Consider the following 22,261-nt stretch of genomic DNA (forward strand, 5'->3'; position numbering starts at 1 on the left):
CAAATCACAAATCTTGGCTTGCAAGATCATTGCCGCTCTGTTCAAAGGAAGGAAGGCAACAGTGAAATACGGGAGGCTGGGAACCACGATGAGATCTGCACAGTTTAGCCAGTTAATTGGGATCTTCTAGACCTAACCCGTGACAGACTAACTGCATCCTAGACCCTGTAATCACTTAAATAAACGAAGAGCTTCATAACTCGGCAAACCAATGAATTAATCAAAATCCAGAAGAGTTGAAAATCTGCCCGACAGCTGTCCTGTCTTCTCTGACAGTGCTGTGTAGTCTGTTGCAATGGTTGGAGCCCAGATAGTGCTGCTAATGCTGGTTAGAGCACCACATTACACAGCCCAGAATTCTAGGAGGAAATTCCTATGGGGCCAAATCTGTTTCTAGGGAAAACATTTAGTTACTATAACCCATAGGAAATCAGCGACTCCCACCTCCCAGCCTGAAGAGTGTTTTGGGGATTGTTATGAAGACAGATCGAAAGCCAAGCTACTGTGAATTTTCTTACTAGTGTTCATCCCAGCTGCTAACCAAGCAGAGAAAGACGTGTGATTGGAGGCTGCCCAGCCCCACTTGCTTTGTCTTTAACAAAGTTCTGACTTGCTTACTGTGGAGTCTCTGTTTTAGTTTTCCCCCCAATTTTTTCTGAAGCATTTAGGAGTGAAAGGGAAAAGTACTCTAATGAGATGAGTCTGCAGATGATAAAAACTTGGGAGGAATTAGGAATAGTTTAGCAGATGTTCTTGAAATGCAATTTGATCTTGATAAATGAAAGACATGGACTGAAACCAGTAAAAGGAAATTTAATAAAGTAGCTCACACAGGGAGAAATGAAAATATAGTATTCAACTGGGCAAAATCTAGCTTCAGTAATACTGCCAAGTAGGCTTTTGGGGATTCGTCTATTAATGAAATGATTATGAAATCATGTGAGCGTGTTAAAAGGGCAATAGGTATATTGTTTTACATCAATGGGAATATCACTAACAACATTACTTTAGAAAGACCATTTCACCATACGTGAGACAATTAAGTAGCTGTTGTAACTGAAGCAAGAAGAATAGTAGATTTGGAAAATAGCCCCCAAACGACTCATGTTGGTGGACTGAATATTCTCTGATGTCCAGAAAAAGAGGTAAGAGAAAATATCAGAATTGAGGATGACACAGCGTCTCTCTACTTGAACTGCCTTATTTGCAGAGACAAAAGGACTTTTCTCTTTGGATTTTGCTTGTGTCTCTGCAACAGTCTCCTTTCCTCTGCCTCAGCTGTTGGGTTGGAGATACTGTGTAATCAATAGAAGTATTCTGTGACTATCTTAAGACTGTTGTAGAACTGATCAACTGAATTCTCCCCTCTACTCTCACCCTGGCCCTTGGACATCAGGTACACAGACCTAGATTAATCATAAATGTGATTCATAACACACTCCTAACATAGATCTATTTATGGCTACTTTTAGTATTCAGTTATTTTTATTTTTTTCAAGGTAGTAAATATCTGTAAACCCACCACTTGAAACACAAGCCAGGAAGTTGCAGTAATCTCCATCTGAACTCCAGGCTCCACTCCAACGTCTCATCACCCTGCCTCCTTTACCTGAGATGACCATCACCTAAAATACCACGTTCATCATTTTTCCATTTTTTCTCCACGTTTTACATAGTTTTATTGCACCTATTTAGAATTCCAAAAACTACCTTTTTAACGTTATAAAGAGTATCATAGTACATGTAATTGTTTGGGATTTACTTTTGTTTACTTATATTGCTGAGATGATCCGTATCATTGTGTGTTACCGAAGTTCCTTCATTTCTACTGCTGTGTAATATTCCACTGCATGACTGTACCATGTTGTATTCACCTTTTCTCCTATTGATGGATATTTGGGTTATTTCCAGGCTTTTGCTACTGTGGAATACTGTAATGAACATTCTAGTAGATTCACTCTGCTAGAGCAAAGAGTTTCTCCTGCATCATTTTTATCATCATTCAAACACGTTCCAGTGTCTCTGTTGCTAAATTCACCTGTCAGTACCCTTACTCCACATTCTCTTGCAACTGCTGTTAGACCTCTATGGTCTCCTTTCCAGCCAAGACTCTTCTCAAAGTTTTATACACACAGTTTCTACTCCCTCAGTGTCTACTTACTCTTCAACACAATCTCTTCTGGCTTCTGCACCTACCACTCCACCCAAACTACTTTTGCTAGGGTTATCAATGACTTTAATGTTGCCAAATCCAATGGACATTTCCCCACAACCTTATTAGAGCTGTTAACCATATTTGACTCTGTTGAGCATTCCTTCCTGAAAATGCTTTCTTCTTTTAGCTTCCATGTCACCACATTCTCCTGGATTTCCTTTCTGTCTGTAATTTGGTCCTTTCTCCTCCACTTACTACTAAAGATACAGACTGGAATTCATCAGAGCTTAGGTCTCTTCCTCTCCTCACTCTGTACTCTCCCATGGGGTGGGGCCCTATTTATGCCTATTGTCTTAGCAGAATTTGTAATAGTCTCCCTTTTCATTCTCAAAAGTGTCCCAGTTTGAGTGACAAAATATATGTTCTCCCTACCTCGATTCTTATGACACCCAGTTGACCCATGACTTATTATTTATCAAATCTTCTGCTATCATCTTTCTTGGGATATTTGACAAGTTAATGTTTCTAAAACTAGACTTTTGCTTTTCCATCCAAAACTTATTTCTCCCCAGAGTCTCTATCTTAGAAAATGGCGCTTCCACTTACTTAATTGTTCAAGCTCTAAACTCTAGAGACGTTGTTGTTCTTATACCCCTTTCCTCAGCCCATGTGTCTCCAAGACCTGTCAATTCTCACCCCATTACTGTAGTCAGAGCCACTACCCCTCTTGCCTGGGAGCTGCAGAGGGCTCATAACTGACAACGGCTTCCACTCTTGCTGGCCTCTCTCACCCTCATCCATTCCCCTACTCTGATATTTTAAAGATATAAATCAGATCATGTCATTGCCTGCTTCAAACCTTTCATGACTTACCACTGTACTCAGAATAAAACCACACTGCTTTCTCTGACCTCAGAGGCTCGGCGTGCTCTCTTTCACCACTACTGATCTGGTCTCAGCCTGGGTCACTGTGCTCCTCATACAATCTCTGGGCTCTTCCACTGCAGCAGGCTCCTCCCTGTTCCAGTTCCTTGGCACATAGAAAGCCCTCCGTACCCAACTCACTCCCACTGCCCAAGGTGTCTTTCTTCTATAGATCTCACCTGAAGTATCACTTCTACTGGAACGTGGCATCACTTTGCATGCGTGTGTGTGCGGGTAGAATTAAAAATCACTTTGTTTCAATTCTGAAGGAATACGTTTTACTTTTTTTAATTTAGAAAATAAAGTAAGCAAAAAAAAAAATCACTCACAATCCCACAGCTCAAAGATAAATATAGTTAACGTTTTGGTGTGTATTTTTCCAGACCTTTCCTCTGTCCACATAGCATATCAGTTGCTTAGATGGCCCCAAGTCCTGTCATTGGAGAAAGTCATTCTGTCCTGTACATTTCACATATAATTCCCACCAGGACTACTCCTTCACGTTGGAACACTTATTATGCTTCTCAGTATCTTTAGGGATTCTCAGGTTGGGCAAATGTTCCTCCTGCTTACATCTTGCTTCAATTTCTGGCTTCCACTGCTGTCTTTATCTCCCTCGTGTCTAGTCTCTTGTGTAGACTCAGATATGGAAAACAACCTCTTATCCTTGATTCCGTGATTCTCCTTCCTGGGGTGGGGGGCAGTAAGATGTTCTAGAAGAGCACATGCTTAACACACCTCCACAATCAAAAATCCTTTAGCTAGTTCAGCCTGAACATGCTTCCCTATCTGAGCGGGTAAGTGCCGCCTGCACTGCTGGCTGCTTCAGTCTCTCTCTCAACTCACGCCTCTCCTCACACAGTCCTCCAACTGCCCCAGATCTGGCGACTTTCCTTATAGGGAACAATTCAATGTTCTGTCTGTTTTGATGGTTCTTTCCAGACCTTTTTCTGGAAGGTCTCAGTTTCCACTCCTAAGCCTATTCAGACATCTTTCCCAAACAATGGGTATTTTAGGCTGGTGAGGGGCCTTGCCACTCCTCCAGTGGGCAGAAACAATTCTGATGAGCTATTGTTTTAAACAGCAGGATTTCCCCCGCTCTTCCTGGCACACTGAAATGCCTCCCTGCCCCCTCTCCCCACTCTAAATGGGATCATACAATATATACTGGTTAGAAATCTGCCTCCTTTACTTAACAATAGATGGTGAATATCTTCTGTCTGCTCTATCTGCATAGTGTAGACCGTGAGTAAAGCAGAGCATTTGATAAGCTATGGTGGACAGCATGCCCTGGAAGGTTGTTAGAAATGCATATTCTCGGGCTCCATGGCAAACCTAACCCATTCACAACTATATTTTGAACCCTAGGACATTCATGTGCACATAGAAGTCTGAGACACACTGTAGAACAACACTTATATGGCCTTAATAAGAACAAAATAGCATTTCTTATTTTTTCTTCATTGGAAAATCTATAAAAGACAATTCTGGACATTTATATGGCTATTTAATTTGTGCTTTGACACAGCTAGCTTTACTGATTAAATATGACATCGTTGCCAAAATGCAAAATGTTTTGCTAGAATGTGATGTCTTCAACAGCTTTCCTTTAACTCTCTAAAGGGAACTGTAGAGTCCGTGATTTTCACAAAAAATTCAAATAGCAACTTAGTGGTTTTTAAATTAATAGAAAATGATCTCTTATCTTTCCAAATATTATAAAATTCTAAACAGTTTTTAAAGCAATTTATAAATATCCATATTTAAGACTAAAGTCCCTTTCGCTCTTGATTCCTTGAGAACGTAATTACTTGAGTATGAGCTCTTTAAAGAGGGACTACTATAACTCATAGTAAGGGTGGAATATACTTATTGGGTTAGGTCAATGGAGTTGAAAATTCCCAATGGAATATACTTATTAGGTTAGGTCAATGGACCATTAGATATGGTCTAATTTGAAAACCCAAGTAAAAACAGGGGAAAAAAATTTCACTCTTGGTTCTCATGTTGCAGAAGATTATGTTGAAGCGAACTCCTTTTCCCTTGAAAACAAGTAAGCTAACTTCGCAACATTACTTATGACTTGTTTCATTTTAGAGCTTTTAGAAAACATTAATTTAATTAGAAAGCTACTTGTTGTGCTGGAATAGCCATATGAAAATCTTGGTTTCTAAAACACCTCCAGTGACAAGTTATCTAGCACATTTTTCTATTCACAGCTGAAAAGTTTCAGTTTCCCAGCTGGCAAAAGCATTAAGTGTGTGTATGCTTCCAATTAGAAGCAAGATTTTCCCGATGCACGGTCCAAGGTTACACAGTGGTCCTCAGAGGATTTGTGGAGCCTGTTCCCTCTCTCTTCTCATTTTCTGCTGCTGTTATGTGTACGGTTTGCAGAACTTTGGCTGCTGAGCAAGATGTAAAAATTTCTGAACATTAATTTATTAGGAAGTAACAATTCAATCCGAACAAACAGAATGCTGCAGTTACGATTTGTTTCCTTGGGAATAACTTTCAGGAAGTCAGAGAGTTAAAAACCAGAAGGGTATTGTTTAACAAATGGAAGCTATTTGTTCCCATGCCAGTGGGAATTGTTTTATAATGTTCCTTTCAGAACAGAACAGAAATAAGTAATACATTCTGAAATTTTTCACCGCATAAAATACACAGTTACAAGTTTTCACAAGTTGTAAAGGGAGGAGAGAAAAGCCAAAGTAAAGACTAAAAAGTATTCCTAAATCAAACCTTCTTTTAGAACAAAGAAGTCACTCCTAAACAGGTCATGAGGATATTCAAATATTGTGCTTAGTATCAGAAAAAAATAGTCATTTCACACTTCGGCCTCAGTCTGCCAAACACACTCTTTTTATGTTATGATATATCATATATCACTTTGAAATACAGCCCTGACGTTGGGTGCGCAAGCTGCTTTCACATCTTTACAAGACGTCCAGGAACAGTTCTTACAGCAGAAATCAAAGGAACTTAACCTGACATTAAACAAGAAATATATCTGGAAAGAGATTAGCATATTTCCAAATGTTCAACACAGAGAAAGGACATTTTGCACAAATGATATTTAAGATGGCAGCAATTTATTTTTTTCCTGTATGTATATGACATGCAGGTTGAATAACAAGTCTACCCACTCATCCTGTGAAAACATTCATTGGATAAAACTCACAGAGACCAGTTAGTGTTAATATTTATTGAAGTACAGAGAACCAAGTCTTTAAGAATATTCTAATGTCTGTCATGTAAAGTTTAAAATTGATATGACCTCTGTTTTTATTCAATATCTTTGTGATTTTAAAGTATTATTTATATCAAAATGTAGGTGGGCCCTGGTGGCACAGTGGTTGAGAGTCCGCCTGCCAGTGCAGGGGATGTGGGTTCGTGCTCTGGTCCGGGAAGATCCCACATGCTGCGGAGTGGCTGGGCCCGTGAGCCATGGCCGCTGAGCCTGTGCGTCCGGAGCCTGTGCTCCGCAACGGGAGAGGCCACAACAGTGAGAGGCCCGCGTACCACAAAAAAAAAAAAAAAAAACAAAACTGAGACCCTGCTTCCAATTCTTTTGAGTATATACCCAGAAATGGAATTGCTGGGTCATATGATAATTCTGTTTTTAATTTTTTGATGTACTACCATACTGTTTGCCACAGTAGTTGTACCAGCAATGCACAAGGGTTCCAATTTCTCCACGTCCTTGTTAACACATGTTACTTTGTTTTCTCGGTGTTTCTTTAAATTACATTTTTTTAAAAAATGATAGCCATTCTAATGGTGGTGCAGAGTCATATTTTTAAAACAAAAATTAGATAATGTCTTCCTGCTTAAAACTCTCCATGGCTTTCAATTGCTCCCTACCATATTCAGCGGGCCTGAACATATCTGGCCCCTGCTTATTTTTCTAACCTCATCCTGTGCCTCCCCCTTGCCTTCCTAGGACACACAAAACCCTTCCCTCTCTCAAGAATTTTATATTGTTCTTCCCTCTGCCAGGACTGCCTACTCATCCACTTTGCGTAGATGGCTGCTTATTCTTTGGGCCTCTAACTCCATAAGGGTCCCTGACCATCATTTGCAAGGATGTCTCCCCTTTTTCTTTCCCCCAGCGCCTTGTTCTTTCCTTTCTAGCATCTATCACCATCTGTAATGATTTCGTCTCTTTGCTTGTTTCCTCCCCGCTTTCAGTAGAATGTCAGTTCCGTGAAGGCAAAACCAGTGGCTTTCTTTACTGTTGCTTCCCCAGAGTCTAGTAGGCTCCTAAGAAGGGCTCAACAAGGAGTTAATAATCAAATTGCAAAAAGGTCATGGAAATTCCTCATATATTTGAAACTTTTTCCTTCTACAAATGAAACATATGTTCAGTTTCCCTGATTTGTCAAATCAAAAGCCTTCGGAGACTAAATTATTGTCTAAAATCTTGTAACATTTTCCTTTTCTTGAACATGTGTTTAATATGAACTGAATTACAGAGTTTAATATTTTTGTTACTACCCTCAAAACTGCTAAACAGCTTATAGCCAGATTGGCTGATTTCTAACAACTGGTGATTACCATCACTTCCATTAAAAAAAAAAAATCTGGCTGATACATTTAAAAGGTAACAAATTCCAAACGCCATTTAATTTAAGCACTTTTGATTCAAGAAAAAAAATGTTAGCTATAACTTTTATTTGAAATCATGCCTGTTTTGTTCCATTGTTATTCAGTAAATAAGAAAACACCAAGTAATTTGCCAAGACAGGTTTTAAAAGTAATTTGAAGGGTAGGTGGGAGGGAATTAGAGAGGATTTAATCTCTGCTTACCATATTGCTCACCTTGAGTGGGAGATGAGAGGCACCAACATCAGTTATAGGCTTTGTAAATTAAAAGAGTAAGTGCATTTCCTAGATTCACTGAGCAAAAAATGTTTCCTATATGGATAATTTTAGAACAATCTCTTCGCACATTTACAGGCTGGTGTCTGGATATAGGTCGTCTTTATTCATTCTGCTCAGCATTTAATGTGTCCTTTGATCTGAAAACTTCTCCCTTCTCACCTTCACTGTATCTATTCTTGTCTTTTATGACTTCTTTTGACAGTCTGTCTAGCATCTATTGTTTTACCTTTTCTCACACAATTTCTTTTCCATTTTTTCTTTGTATCTCTTTTGTTATATGCACTATACCATAGAGACATCTTCACTCTTTCTAAATTAATGGTTTTCAAACTTTTATATGCATCAGAATCACCTGGGAGGCTTATTAAAAATAAATTGATGGACACCATCCACAGAGTTTCTGATTTTGTAGCTGTAGAGTGAAGGGACCAAGAAAGTGCATTTCTAACAAATTCCCAGTTGACTCTGACGCTACTGGTATGGGGATCACAATTTGAGAAATAGTCTTCTATACCCTTACAACTCAAATTATATCTGAGGATCAGCATGGCACTCCTAAAAAGCTGCTTGGTGATGAAGCTACTGGTCTTTGGTCCATACTTTGAGTAGCAAAGATTTAGAACAGTGGTTCTCAAATTCCGAGACCCAGGCCAACAGCATTAGAATCACCTGAGAATTCATTAGAAACGTAATTTCTCAGGCTACATCTGAGAGCTACTAAACCATAATCTGCATTTTAACAAAATCCCCAGGTGATCACTAAGCACAATAAAGTCGATAAGCTCTGTTCTAAATCACCTCTGTTCTAAATCACTTGTAGTGAAATTAGTCTTCACCAATTTTATTATATAGGGCATCCGTTAAATTTATTTCAGATAAAATTTTAATGTTATGTACTCTTTTAAAAGCTTTGATTACTCATTTTTTTATCATAGTCAAATCTTGATTATGGATGCAATATCATATCAAAATATTCTGAGGCGGCTAATATTCCTTCCAGGTTTCCTTATTTGGTTTGTTAATCTTGTTCCTTGTATTTGTCAGCTGTCCTGTGGTAACAAGTAATCCCACAAATCTCAATGGCTTATAAGAACAAAAGTTTATTTCTTGTTTATCTGTTAGATTTGCTAAAGGTCAACACTGGTTCTACTCCTTCTCCACGTCTTTATATCCCAAGAGGCTGAAAGAAGGGACTTAATATGGGCCATGCCTTTCTTTTTGTTTTTTAGAGAAGATGCTGGGGGTAGGAGTTTATTAATTAATTAATTAATTTTTGCTGTGCTGGGTCTTCGTTTCTGTGCGAGGGCTTTCTCTAGTTGTGGCAAGCGGGGGCCACTCTTCATCGCGGCATGCGGGCCTCTCACTATCGCGGCCTCAATTGTTGCGGAGCACAGGCTCCAGATGCGCAGGCTCAGTAGTTGTGGCTCATGGGCCTAGTTGCTCTGTGACATGTGGGATCTTCCCAGACCAGGGCTTGAACAAGTGTCCCCTGCATTTTCAGGCAGATTCTTAACTACTGTGCCACCAGGGAAGCCCGACCATGCCTTTCTTGAGGCAGAAAGAGAAGAGTGAGAGGGCTGATGGAAACATACAAGGGCCCTTAAAAGTTTTGCTTAGATATGGGGTCCACCTTATTTGCTCACGTTATTGCCAAAGCAAGTCACAAGGATAAATGCAATGTCAATAGAATGAGAAGTTTGCTTTTCTCACAGGAGCTGTTAAGACTGAATGTTGCATCCCCCATCCCCCAATTCATGTTGAAATCTAATCTCTCACGTGATGGTATTAGGAAATGGGGTCTTTGGGAGGTAATTAGGTCATGAGGGTGGAACCCTCATGAATGGGATTCGTGGCCTTATGAGGCAATGAAAGGACCAGAGCTCTCTCTTTCTGCCATGTGAGGACAAAGCTGTCTGTACCTGGAAGGGGGCCCTCACCAGACTCTGACCACCCTGGCACCCTGATCTCAGACTTCCAGGCTCCAGAACTGTGAGAAAAACACTGATGCTGTTTAAAAGCCACCGAGTCTGTGGCATTTTGTTATAGCAGCCTGAACTAAGACAGGCCACTACCAAGTCACGCGTCAATGAATAGTGTAATATAATCCTGCTACAAGAAGGGGGAGTAAACAATTGCAAACAATAATACAATTTACCACTTTTACGATACTGGTTTCCTTCAAAGGTCTGATATGTAATGTAATATGTAATGAAGTAATGAAGCAAATATCTATATATATGTTATATTCACAATATGGCATAAATATACTAGGTATGCACGTGTGCACGCGCACACACACACACACACACACACACACACACACAGTGTTCATATATTTATGTATGTAACCAACCTCTGTTGGTTTGTATAGGCAGTTGGCATGGGTTTCCTCTAAAGCTATATAGGTCTGTTTCCCTTCTAGTCTTCTTCCTTGAATGGGATGGATAGTAATTATCACAATATATTCTGTTAACTGTTTTAGGTCTTGTGTGAGGTGAGTGTGAGGGTTCATTGTGTCCCACCCAGAGACTCAGCGCAGACACACAAAACCAGACAGCTGTCAGCAACCACAGAAGAGGGGTGCTCCTCACTGGCCAGCAGTGAGGAAGAGAAGGAACCCCTGACCAGCCCCACGTAGCCCCTGATGCTGATGGGCAGGGGGCATCCCGGGGTGGGCTTATGTTTTCTTACATTTTCTCACTCATTAATATTTCTGTTTGGTCTTTTGTGATGGCTAATTTTATATGTCAACTTGGCTAGGCCATGGTAGTTAGATGTTGGGTCAAACATTATTCTGGATATTTCTGTGAAAGTATTTTTTAGACGAGATTAACATTTAAACCAGTAGACTTTGAGTAAAGCAGATTACCCTCCATAACATGGGTGGGCCTCATCCAATCAATTGAAGACCATAGGACAAAAAGGACAAACCTTCTCCAGGAAGGGGAAATTCTGCCACCACCTTTGGACTTGACCTCTGACATCAACTCTTCCCTGGATCTCCAGCCTGCTGGTCTACCCTACAGATTTTGGACTTACCAGCCTCCATAATCATGAGCTAGTCCTTAATTACTTAAATATATCTCTCTCATTCCCTCCCTCCCTCCCTCCCTCCTTCCATATATATAGTTTCTGGTTCTCTGGAGAGCTCTGATTAATGCATGGTCTTTTTATCAGGGTTTTGGAAGTTAGAAAACTTAATCTGAAAAGATGTCCCAGAATTTCTCTGTCTGCACTTGGACTAACGGATGGAGCTTTTGCGTTTGGTTCCACAGTAGATGATTGTATCTAACTGTATCGGAGAAGGGGGTAGTGGGACATTATCTTCCAGGCACTTGGTCCTGGGCTCTGTGAAGAAAGATGGCGGGCTGGATAGTGGGGAGGCATCCAGCAGTCTTTGCTGTGGATGGAAAATGACCTGCCTGTCAGGCTTTTCCTTCTCTCAGCATTCACCTTACCCAACACAGGTCTGAGCAATAGGTGCGCTTCTATGTATGAGACATAATCTTTACAACATTTAGTGTGTGTCTTAGTCCATTTGGGCTGCTGTAACAGAATACCATAAGCTAGGTGGCTTATAAGCCATAGAAATCTATTTCCCACAGTTCCAGAGTCTGGGAAGTCCAAGCTCAAGGGGCCAGCACAGTCGGGTGCTGGTGAGCATGCCCTGCGCGGTTCACAGAAGCTGTCTTTAGTGTGTCCTCATGTGCTGGTAGGAGTGAGGGGTCTCTTAAGGGGCTCTTTGATGAGGGCACTCATCCCATCCCTGAGGACTCCACCCTCGTGGCCTAATTACCTCCCAAAGGCCCACCTCCAAATACTGTCACACTGGGGACTGGGTTTCAACATATGAATTTTAGGGGACACAAACATTCAGTCTGATGGTGTGTTTCTACAGTGGACCAGGCTCTAGAGAGCACGTGTGGAAACTAGATACAGTAATTTTAACTACTTAGAGGAGACGTCTCTGTTTTCTCTCCCAACCTTCCCATCCCCCTTTTCCTTCCTCCCTGTGGACACACACTCCATTAGCATCTCAGCTTTAGCAGGCAGTGGCTCCGTTTCCCTGCGTGTGTGGGAAGGCAGGCCTTGGGACACAGAAATCCCCCTGGCAGGGAGGCCTATAGTCATGCTGAGCTCTGCTGCTCTGGGCTCCATAAGAATGAAAGAAATGTCTTCTCATATTCCTAAAATACTCTCCATTTGTCTATTTAGATGCCAAGTACCAGGAATTTATTATGTGAGCCTTGGCCAAGTCCTTGGATTTAGTAAAAGATGGATGGGATATGTAATGTCCATGCTCTGAGGACTTACCAAGGAGGTTCTTACCCAGAAAATGCATGGCACTCATTGTGTGCTTCGGAAAACTAAGGCTGGGCCAGTTTTGTGGTTTGTATTCTGGACAATCAGTGCATGAAACAGACGAGCAGAGATTATTAAGTCATCTTTGTGGCTTAGCATTACTGGCACTTGACGATCGTTTAAAATCTGAAGCCATTACTTGTCAAGGGCTCTCCAGGGTTGGAAAGCAAAAGCCATAAACTTTAGGACGTTTTGCCTAGCTCAGAAGAAAGTCATTTAAAGCATATAATCAGGTAGATATTTACCATTTGATGTTGTAAAATTGGGAAATGAGTTCTCCAAGAATGTCCACCGAACTAACCCTCCCTTTAGAGTCAACACCTGAAAAGGGGAGACACATCTGTCCAGATCTGATTTCAGCCCCCAAGGCTGTGTAAGGCCTTGGGGCCTGAAACTCTAATGGAAGAGGCAGGTTCCATTTGAATGTGTGGTATGATGTACCTTGATAAGTACACTTGATTTAAAAGTGACAATATCAGCCTATTAGAACTGTATAAAACATCCTTCACAGTGTAACTCATTTCCTTCCTAAGGGCGCTATTAAAGATGGTGCATTGACAACAATTTAACAATGTAAGCAGAGGCCAACTTTATAACACAGTTGTAAAAGATATAAAACATTTAGGCACATTGTAACATTTAACATATTATGAAAATAAGGCTTGCCTTTCCTGATATTCAAAAACAGACATTCCGGGGAGAAAAAGCTTGTGCATTCTTCATTTTTTCATGTATTTACAAGTCATTGCAAGAAAAAAATAATTAATCCTCCCCGCTTCTTATTTTTAAATGAACCATGCCCCAGCTAAGGGAGGCGGGGCATTCTCTCTGTACCATTTAAGATAAAAGTCTTAAAGCCCTGAGTATAGCTGAGCAGGTCTCCCATCTGTCGCAGTAACATCTGAGAAGAGGGGTGGCTCCTGATGAATGAGGCGTGGTAGGGAAGACTCTGCAGGGAATGGAGGGGACAGCTCCTTCTTTCTCTCAGGGATAAAATGACTCTATAGACTAAGCTGATGAAACCTCTAACCCTGAAACTTATCTTTCCCCCAGAGTTTTGTGTAAGGCATCGTGGACAGGATTACTGTCATTCAAGATTCAGCTTTCCTTTCACCTCTTCCAAAAGGCCTTCTGACCCTCCTACCTGGGCACCCCCTCCTCCGCAGTGTCTTCTATTATATAACTCTGTTGGCTATTCCTGGTAGAACTTCTCACTACCTGCAATGATCTTATTGTTTTGTGGCTTTAAGGACCATTTATTTCCTGAACAGGTCCTTATACCTCCAGCAAGGACCTCTCCCCAGGACAGATCGTATGTACAAGTGCCAACCTGACGCCTCTGCTCGGATGTCCAAAAGTTGACCTTCTGATCCACCCCTCCACCCTGCTCCTCCGTCATTTTCACTTGTCGTGGTTCATGGCAGCTCCGTCCTTTCAGTGTTTTAGGCCAGAATCTTTGGAGCCTTCCCCCATAACCCACTGCTGTGCCCCCGCATATCCTACTGGCTTTGCCACCAAAATCTTCCTGAGATTTGACCCCTGTCATCACTTCCGCCCTTTCTAGTCTGGGGCAGGTCATCGGACTCCCTAATATTTTCAAACACTTGTTCAAACGTTCTAACCCTTCTCAGAGGGGCTCGCCTGACTGCTCTATTAAAGTTGCAAATCTCCATCACCCCGCCCTCGCACTGCATTCCCTAGGCCCCTTGCTGTTTATTCTACCATATTCATAATTCATGAGTATGCATAACACCGGACACTTCCCAGCTACACCTCTGGACCCAGCTGCTACACCCTCCTGGATTCATTAGCCTCTGCTTTCCTGCTCGGTGCTGGTGACTGTCCAGGAAGTTCACCTGGCACTACCACATCCTGAGGGTCGTAGAGGGGAGGACTTGATCTTGCTAGACAGCAGACTCATCGAGCTCTGCCACCACCTGGCAGGGTGGCACAGTGGGGTCACTGCCCTGGGCAGCTGGGCCCCCTGAGATGGCTGCTCTGGGGCCCTCATGCCCAACTCAGGCACAACCAGAGAGAGCTTTACCCCATGTCTCGCACTGTTGTACCTCTGGTGTTTTTGTGGCTGCAGAGGATGGAGACTTCTCAGGAGATCTGTGCGGCACTCACCAGACTCTATCTCGCCCGGCCGGGTTGAGGTTCAGGCTGCAGCAGGGCAGGTGGACAGCCCTGTGGCTCACCCTATGCTGGGCTCACATGCTACAGAGGCTGCTGGTTATGTCGTGGGATCCTGCCTCTCTGGCAGCTGCCTGGAGAGGCTGGAGGGCACAAACTGTAAGGCAGTGGGGTTGCCAGTTCATGGGGCAAACTCTCTAATACATCACAAGAGCCTGTGGTTAAATTTTTCTCCCTTTCTGTTTTGTTTACATATCGCTGAGTAACAAACTACATTAAGGGCTTAAAATAACAATCATTTATTTTGCTTTTGAATCCTTAGTTTGGCCAGGGGTTATTGGGAATGACCTATCTCTGCTCCACTGGGGCTGGAGGATCCAGGTTCAATACTGTTTGCTCACGTGGCTGGCGGGTTGGTGCTGGCTCTTGGCTGGGAGCCTCCGTTCCTCTCCATGTGGGGACTCTCCACAGGACTGCTCGAGTTTCCCACAGCAAGGTCGCTGGGTTAAAAGAGCAAGCATTCAATTTCGTTTCTTTTTATGGCTGAGTAATATTCCATTGTATATATGCGCCACATCTTCTTTATCCATTCATCTGTTGATGGACACTTAGGTTGCTTCCATGTCCTGGCTATTGTAAATAGTGCTGTAATGAACATATTGGTACATAGTGAGATGGGTGGACCTAGAGTCTGTCATACAGAGTGAAGTAAGTCAGAAAGAGAAAAACAAATACCATATGCTAACACATATATATGGAATCTAAGGGAAAAAAAAAGGTCATGAAGAACCTAGGGGTAAGACAGGAATAAAGACAGAGACCTACTAGATCATGGACTTGAGGATATGGGGAGGGGGAAGGGTAAGCTGTGACAAAGTGAGAGAGTGGCATGGACATATATACACTACCAAACGTAAAATAGATAGCTAGTGGGAAGCAGCCGCATAGCACAGGGAGATCAGCTCAGTGCTTTGTGACCAGCTAGAGTGGTGGGATAGGGAGGGTGGGAGGGAGGGAGACGCAAGAGGGAAGAGATATGGGGACATATGTATATGTATACCTGATTCACTTTGTTATAAAGCAGAAACTAACACACCATTGTAAAGCAATTATACTCCAATAAAGATGTAAAAAAAAAAAAAAAAAGAGCAAGCATTCCAAGGGCCAGGACGTAGAAGTCTCCAATCACTTAAGGCCTGGAAACTTGTACAGGGTCACTTCCACTATATTCTCTTAGTCAAAGAGTCAAAGGCCCATCCAGATTCAGGAGAAGGGACTCTGGCTCTCAGTGGAAGGAATATCAGAGAAGTTGTGGCTATTTTTTTATTGAAGAATACTTGATTTATAATATTAGTTTCAGGTATACAACATAGTGATTCAATATTTTTATAGATTATACTTCATTTAAAGTTATTACAAAACAATGGCTGTATTTCTCTGTGCTGTGCAATATATCTTTGTTCCTTATTTATTTTATGCATAGTAGTTTATACCTCTTAATCCCCTACCCCCACCTTCCTCCCTCCCGTCCCTCTCCCCACTGGTAACCACTAGTTTGTTCTCTATAGCTGTGAGTCTATTTCTGTTTTGTTATATACATTCATTTGTTTTATTTTTTAGATTCCACATATAAGTGACAACATACAGTATTTGTCTTCCTCTCTCTGACTTATTTTACTAAGCATAATACTTTCTAGGTACATCCATGTCATTGCAAATGACAGAATTTGATTCTTTTTATGGCTGAGTAATATTCCATTGTGTGTAGATATATACCACATCTTCTTTATCTACTCATTCGTTGATGGAGACTTAGGTTGCTTCCATGTCTTGCCTATTGTAAATAGTGCTGCTATGAAGAACGGGATGTATGTATTTTTTTAATTAGTGTTTTCATTTCCTTTGGATATATACCTGGGAGTGGAATTGCTGGATCATATCGTAGTTCTGATTTCAGTGTTTTGAGGAATGTCCACACTGTATTCCATAGTGCCCACATCAATTTACGTCCAAGTTGTGGCTGATTTAAATCTGCCATACTTCTTCCTTTAGATGAATTGTTCTGAGACACGCTAATTCACAAGCTTTGCATAAGACTGAGTCATTGGCTCTGCTTTCTATGAAGCTAGAGCCACCTTGTATTTGTTTTTCTTCTTTCCCTGCCTCATCCTCTTTTCTCTCATTCTTGCTTATCTGGATTTAACTCTTAAAGAAAGTGTCAGCCCTAAGCTTTTGCTTCCATTCTGTTCTGTGTTCTAGGGAACCCAGTGCAAATCACATACTATATACTTTCCTTTTTAGCTTTGTTTATTGTCTATCTCCCTTCCTAGTATGTAAGCCCTTTAGAGAAGTTGTGTGTGTGTGTGTGTGTGTGTGTGTGTGTGTGTTTTGTTTAGGGTTGTATCCTTAGCGCCTAGAGTAGTGTCTGGATCATTGAAGGTACTCAGTAAATATTAGTTGAACAAATGGATATTTATCTGAATGTTATCTTGATTATCTAGAAATTCATCTCCATGAAGGCAGAGATCTCACTATCTCAACATTGTTCTCCAGCTCCTAATAGTGTGTGGCACTTACTAGCTCTCAATAAATATTTTGAAATGAATACATAAGGGAAACCGGGAGAGAGCAATACATAGAATGTCGTTGATGGAACCATAGTCATTGCAAACCAGGGATATATCTATGGAAGTTTCTAGAAAGGCCCAGGAACCAGGACAGCTCAGAGGAATACAGGCAAGATCATCACACTTGAAAAATGACAGTTCCATCACAACTTTCATATCATTTGGGGGATGTTATTACATAAACATTTCAAAATTGAATTTTTTTAAACATTTTTATTGGAGTATAATTTCTTAAAATGGTGTGTTAGTTTCTGCTTTATAACAAAGTGAATCAGCTATACATATACATATATCCCTATGTCTCCTCCCTCTTGCATCTCCCTCCCACCCTCCCTATCCCACCCCTGTAGGTGGTCACAAGCACCGAGCTTATCTCCCTGTGCTATGCAGCTGCTTCCCACTAGCTATCTATTTTACATTTGGTAGTGTATATATGTCCATGCCACTCTCTCACTTCGTCCCAGCTTCCCCTTCCCCCTCCCCATGTCCTCAAGTCCATTCTCTACATCTGTGTCTTTATTCCTGTCCTGCCACTAGGTTCTTCAGAATCTTTTTTTTTTTTAGATTCCATATATATGTGTTAGCATACAGTATTTGTTTTTCTCTTTCTCACTTCACTCTGTATGACAGACACTAGGTTCATCCACCTCAAACAAATAACTCAATTTCATTTTTTATGGCTGAGTAATATTCCATTGTATATATGTGCCACATCTTCTTTATCCATTCATCTGTCGATGGACACTTAGGTTGCTTCCATGTCCTGGCTATTGTAAAGAGAGCTGCAATGAACATTGTGGTACATGACTCTTTTTGAATTATGGTTTTCTCAGTGTATATGCCCAGTAGTGGGATTGCTGGGTCATATGGTAGTTGTATTTTTAGTTTTTTAAGGAAGCTCCATACTGTTCTCCATAGTGGCTGTATCAATTTACATTCCCATCAACAGTGCAAGAGGGTTCCCTTTTCTCCACACCCTCTCCAGCATTTATTGTTTGTAGATTTTTTGATGATGGCCATTCTGACTGATGTGAGTTGATACCTCATTGTAGTTTTGATTTGCATTTCTCTAATGATTAGTGATGTTGAGCATCCTTTCATGTGTTTGTTGGCAATCTGTATATCTTCTTTAGAGAAAGGTCTATTTAGGTCTTCTGCCCAATTTTGGATTGGGGTGTCTGGTCTTACATTTAGGTCTTTAATGCACTTTGAGTTTATTTTTATGTATGGTGTTAGGGAGTGTTCTAACTTCATTCTTTTACATGTAGCTATCCAGTTTTCCCAGCACCACTTATTGAAGAGGCTGTCTTTTCTCCATTGTATATTCTTGCCTCCTTTATCAAAAATAAGGTAACAGTAGCTGCATGGGTTTATCTCTGGGCTTTCTATCCTGTTCCGATGATCTGTATTTCTGTTTTTGTGCCAGTACCGTACTGTCTTGATTACTGTAGGTTTGTAGTATATTCTGAAGTCCAGGAGGCTGATTCTTCCAGCTCTGTTTGTCTTTCTCAAGGTTGCTTTGGCTATTCGGGATCTTTTGTGTTTCCATACAAATTGTGAAATTTTTTTTGTCTAGTTCTGTGAAAAATGCCATTGGTAGTTTGATAGGGATTGCATTGAATGTGTAGATTGCTTTGGGTAGTATAGTCATTTTCACTGTTGATTCTTCCAATCCAAGAACATGGTATATCTCTCCATCTGTTTGTATCATCTTTAATTTCTTTCATCAGTGTCTTATAGTTTTCTGCATACAGGTCTTTTGTCTCCTTAGGTAGGTTTATTCTGAGGTATTTTATTCTTTTTGTTGCAATGGTAAATAGGAGTGTTTCCTTAATTTCTCTTTCAGAATTTTCAGCATTAGTGTATAGGAATGCAAGAGATTTCTGTGCATTAATTTTGTATCCTGCTACTTTACCAAATTCATTGATTAGCTCTAGTAGTTTTCTGGTAGAGTCTTTAGGGTTCTCTATGTATAGTATCATGTCATCTGCAAACAGTGACAGCTTTACTTCTTCCTTTCTGATTTGGATTCCTTTTATCTCCTTTTCTTCTCTGATTGCTGTGGCTAAAACTTTCAAAACTATGTTGAATAATAGTGGTGAGAGTGGGCAACCTTGTCTTGTTCCTGATCTTAGTGGAAATGGTTTCAGTTTTTCACCATCGAGAATGCTGTTGGCTGTGGGTTTGTCTTGTGTGGCCTTTATTATGTTGAGGTAAGTTCTCTCTGTGCCTACTTTCTGTAGGGTTTTTATCATAAATGGGTGTTGAATTTTGTCAAAAGCTTTTCCCGCCTCTATTGAGATGATCATATGTTTTTTCTCCTTCAGTTTGTTCATATGGTTTATCACATTGATTGATTTGCATATATTGAGGAATCCTTGCATTCCTGGGATAAACCCCATTTGATCATGGTGTATGATCCTTTTAATGTGCTGTTGGATTCTGTTTGCTAGTATTTTGTTGAGGATTTTTGTGTCTATGTTCATCAGTGATATTGGCTTGTAGTTCTCTTCCTTTGTGACATCTTTGTCTGGTTTTGGTATCAGGGTGATGGTGACCTCGTAGAATGAGTTTGGGAGTGTTCCTCCCTTTGGTATATTTTGGAAGAGTTTGAGAAGGATAGGTGTTAGCGCTTCTCTAAATGTTTGATAGAATTCATCCGTGAAGCCATCTGGTCCTGGGCTTTTGTTTGTTGGGAGATTTTTAATCACAGTCTCAATTTCAGTGCTTGTTATTGGTCTGTTTATAGTGTCTTTTTCTTCCTGGTTCAGTCTGGGAAGGTTGTGCTTTTCAAAGAATTTGTCCATTTCTTCTAGGTTGTCCATTTTATTGGCACAGAGTTGCTTGTTGTAATCTCTCATGATCCTTTGTATTTCTGCAGTGTCAGGTGTTACCTCTCATTTTTCATTTCTATTTCTGTTGATTTGAGTCTTCTCCCTTTTTTTCTTGATGAGTCTGGCTAATGGTTTATCAATTTTTTTTTATCTTCTCAAACAACCAGATTTTAGTTTTATTGATATTTGCTATTGTTTCCTTCATTACTTTTTCATTTATTTCTGATCTGATCTTTGTGATTTCTTTCCTTCTGCTAACTTTGGGGTTTTTTTGTTCTTCTTTCTCTGATTGCTTTAGGTGTAAGGTTAGGTTGTTTATTTGAGATGTATCTTGTTTATTGAGGTAGGATTGTATTGCTATAAACTTCCCTCTTAGAACTGCTTTTGCTGCATCCCATAGGTTTTGTGTCATCGTGTTTTCCTTTTCATTTGTTTCTAGTATTTTTTGGTTTCCTCTTTGATTTCTTCAGTGATCTCTTGGTTATTTTGTAGTGTATTGTTTAGCCTCCATGTGTTTGTATTTTTTACAGATATTTTTCCTGTAATTGATATCTAGTCGAATAGCACTGTGGTAGGGAAAGATACTTGATATGATTTCGATTTTCTTAAATTTACCAAGGCTTGATTTGTGACCCAAGATATGATCTATCCTAGAGAATGTTCCATGAGCACTTGAGAAGAAAGTGTATTCTGTTGTTTTGGGATCGAATGTCCTATAAATATCGATTAGGTTCATCCATCTTGTTTAATATGTCATTTAAAGTTTGTGTTTCCTTATTTATTACCATTTTGGATGATCTGTCCATTGGTGAAAGTGGGGTGTTAAAATCCCCTACTATGATTGTGTTACTGTCAGTTTCCCCTTTTATGTCTGTTAGTATTTGCCTTGTGTATTGAGGTGCTCCTGTATTGGGTGCATAAATATTTACAATTGTTATATCTTCTTGGATTGATCCCTTGATCATTATGTAGTGTCCTTCTTTGTCTCTGTAATAGTCTTTATTTTAAAGTCTATCTTGTCTGATATGAGAACTGCTACTCCAGCTTTCTTTTGATTTCCATTTGTATGGAATATCTTTTTCCATCCCCATGCTTTCAGTATGTCTGAGGTTGTCTCTTGTAGACAGCATATGTATGGGTCTTGTTTTTGTATCCATTCAGCCAATCTGTGTCTTTTGGTTGTAGCATTTAGTCCATTTACATTTAAGGTAGTTATTGATATGTATGTTCCTATTACCATTTTCTTAATTGTTTTGGGTTTGTTATTGTAGGTCTTTTCCTTCTCTTGTGTTTTCTGCCTAGAGAAGGTCCTGTAGCATTTGTTGTAAAGCTTCTTTGGTGCTGCTGAATTCTCTTAGTTTTTGCTTGTCTGTAAAGATTTTAATTTCTCCATCAAATCAGAATGAGATCCTTCAACATTGAACTTTAATAACCTTTGGAGAAGAGAAGCCAGATGCAACCTTTGTGGCCCAAGATGCCTCAAGTGCAGTGGCCCAGTGGGGCTGTTCTGGTGCCCATCCAAGGGGCTTGACATCTCTCCTTCATGCCCTTGGCATGCCTGTGTCTTCCAGGAACATGTGTCCCTAAGCGTATTACCTTGACCTCACCCACCCTGCTTTGGCTGAGTTGAGTTGCCCTTGGTGAGTTTTGGTTGTCTTCGTTGTGTATGTGGATTTGTTTCTTTGTATTTCCCACTCATTCAATTCAAGTCAACGTTGTCTTTAAAGTTGAGAGTGTATATGCCAGGTACTATTAGGCTTTTGTGCCTCAGTCAAGGCACCACAGAAAACATGGAACCATCCAACAGAGATCATTCAAGGAGACTTCACACACCAGCAGCTGTTTCCAGAGCTGTGAGTGAAGGTGGCCTACAGAGGCCAGCCCAGTAGCTGGAGCCAACAATCAGTTCTCCCCTGACAGCTGCAGCACCTTGGGCAGAGTACAAATGGAGGTCTGCAGGTCACAGATGAGAATATTCCAAAGTTACAACTTAAGCTAACACACCATTGAATAAAATTTGTTCCATCTTCCTACTTCACTAATGTGGTACTTGTCTAAAGAGCTGGAAGGCCAGGTCTGCATAGAGATTTATCACATTCTTCTCAGTTACAGACCATGGTGCCAGAACATGGTGGGGAGGGACAGCCAGCCTGTGTCCCCTCCCCCTCTTCATCCTTCCCCCAACTCTGTGCACACAGCAGATACCTTTGCCAGCTCTTGTACAGACACCCTCGCCATGTGTCCAAGCTCTGTTCACAATTTCACAGAAACCTGCCTGTTAGCCATCAGGGGTCTAAGGATGGGCACACCAGGGTCACAGTCCCCCAGTTACCCTGAGACAG

The 22,261-nt window shown here is 40.8% G+C and overlaps 1 protein-coding gene across 1 annotated transcript in view; it reads left to right on the forward strand.

Moving 5' to 3' along the window:
* The window catches only part of PLCL1 (phospholipase C like 1 (inactive)), an 852,283-nt gene that overhangs the window by 474,133 nt on the left and 355,889 nt on the right, over window positions 1–22,261 (forward strand). The window lies entirely within an intron of this gene.

The sequence above is a fragment of the Stenella coeruleoalba genome, assembly GCF_951394435.1.
Source record: "Stenella coeruleoalba genome assembly, chromosome: 6".
NCBI lineage: Eukaryota > Metazoa > Chordata > Mammalia > Artiodactyla > Delphinidae > Stenella > Stenella coeruleoalba.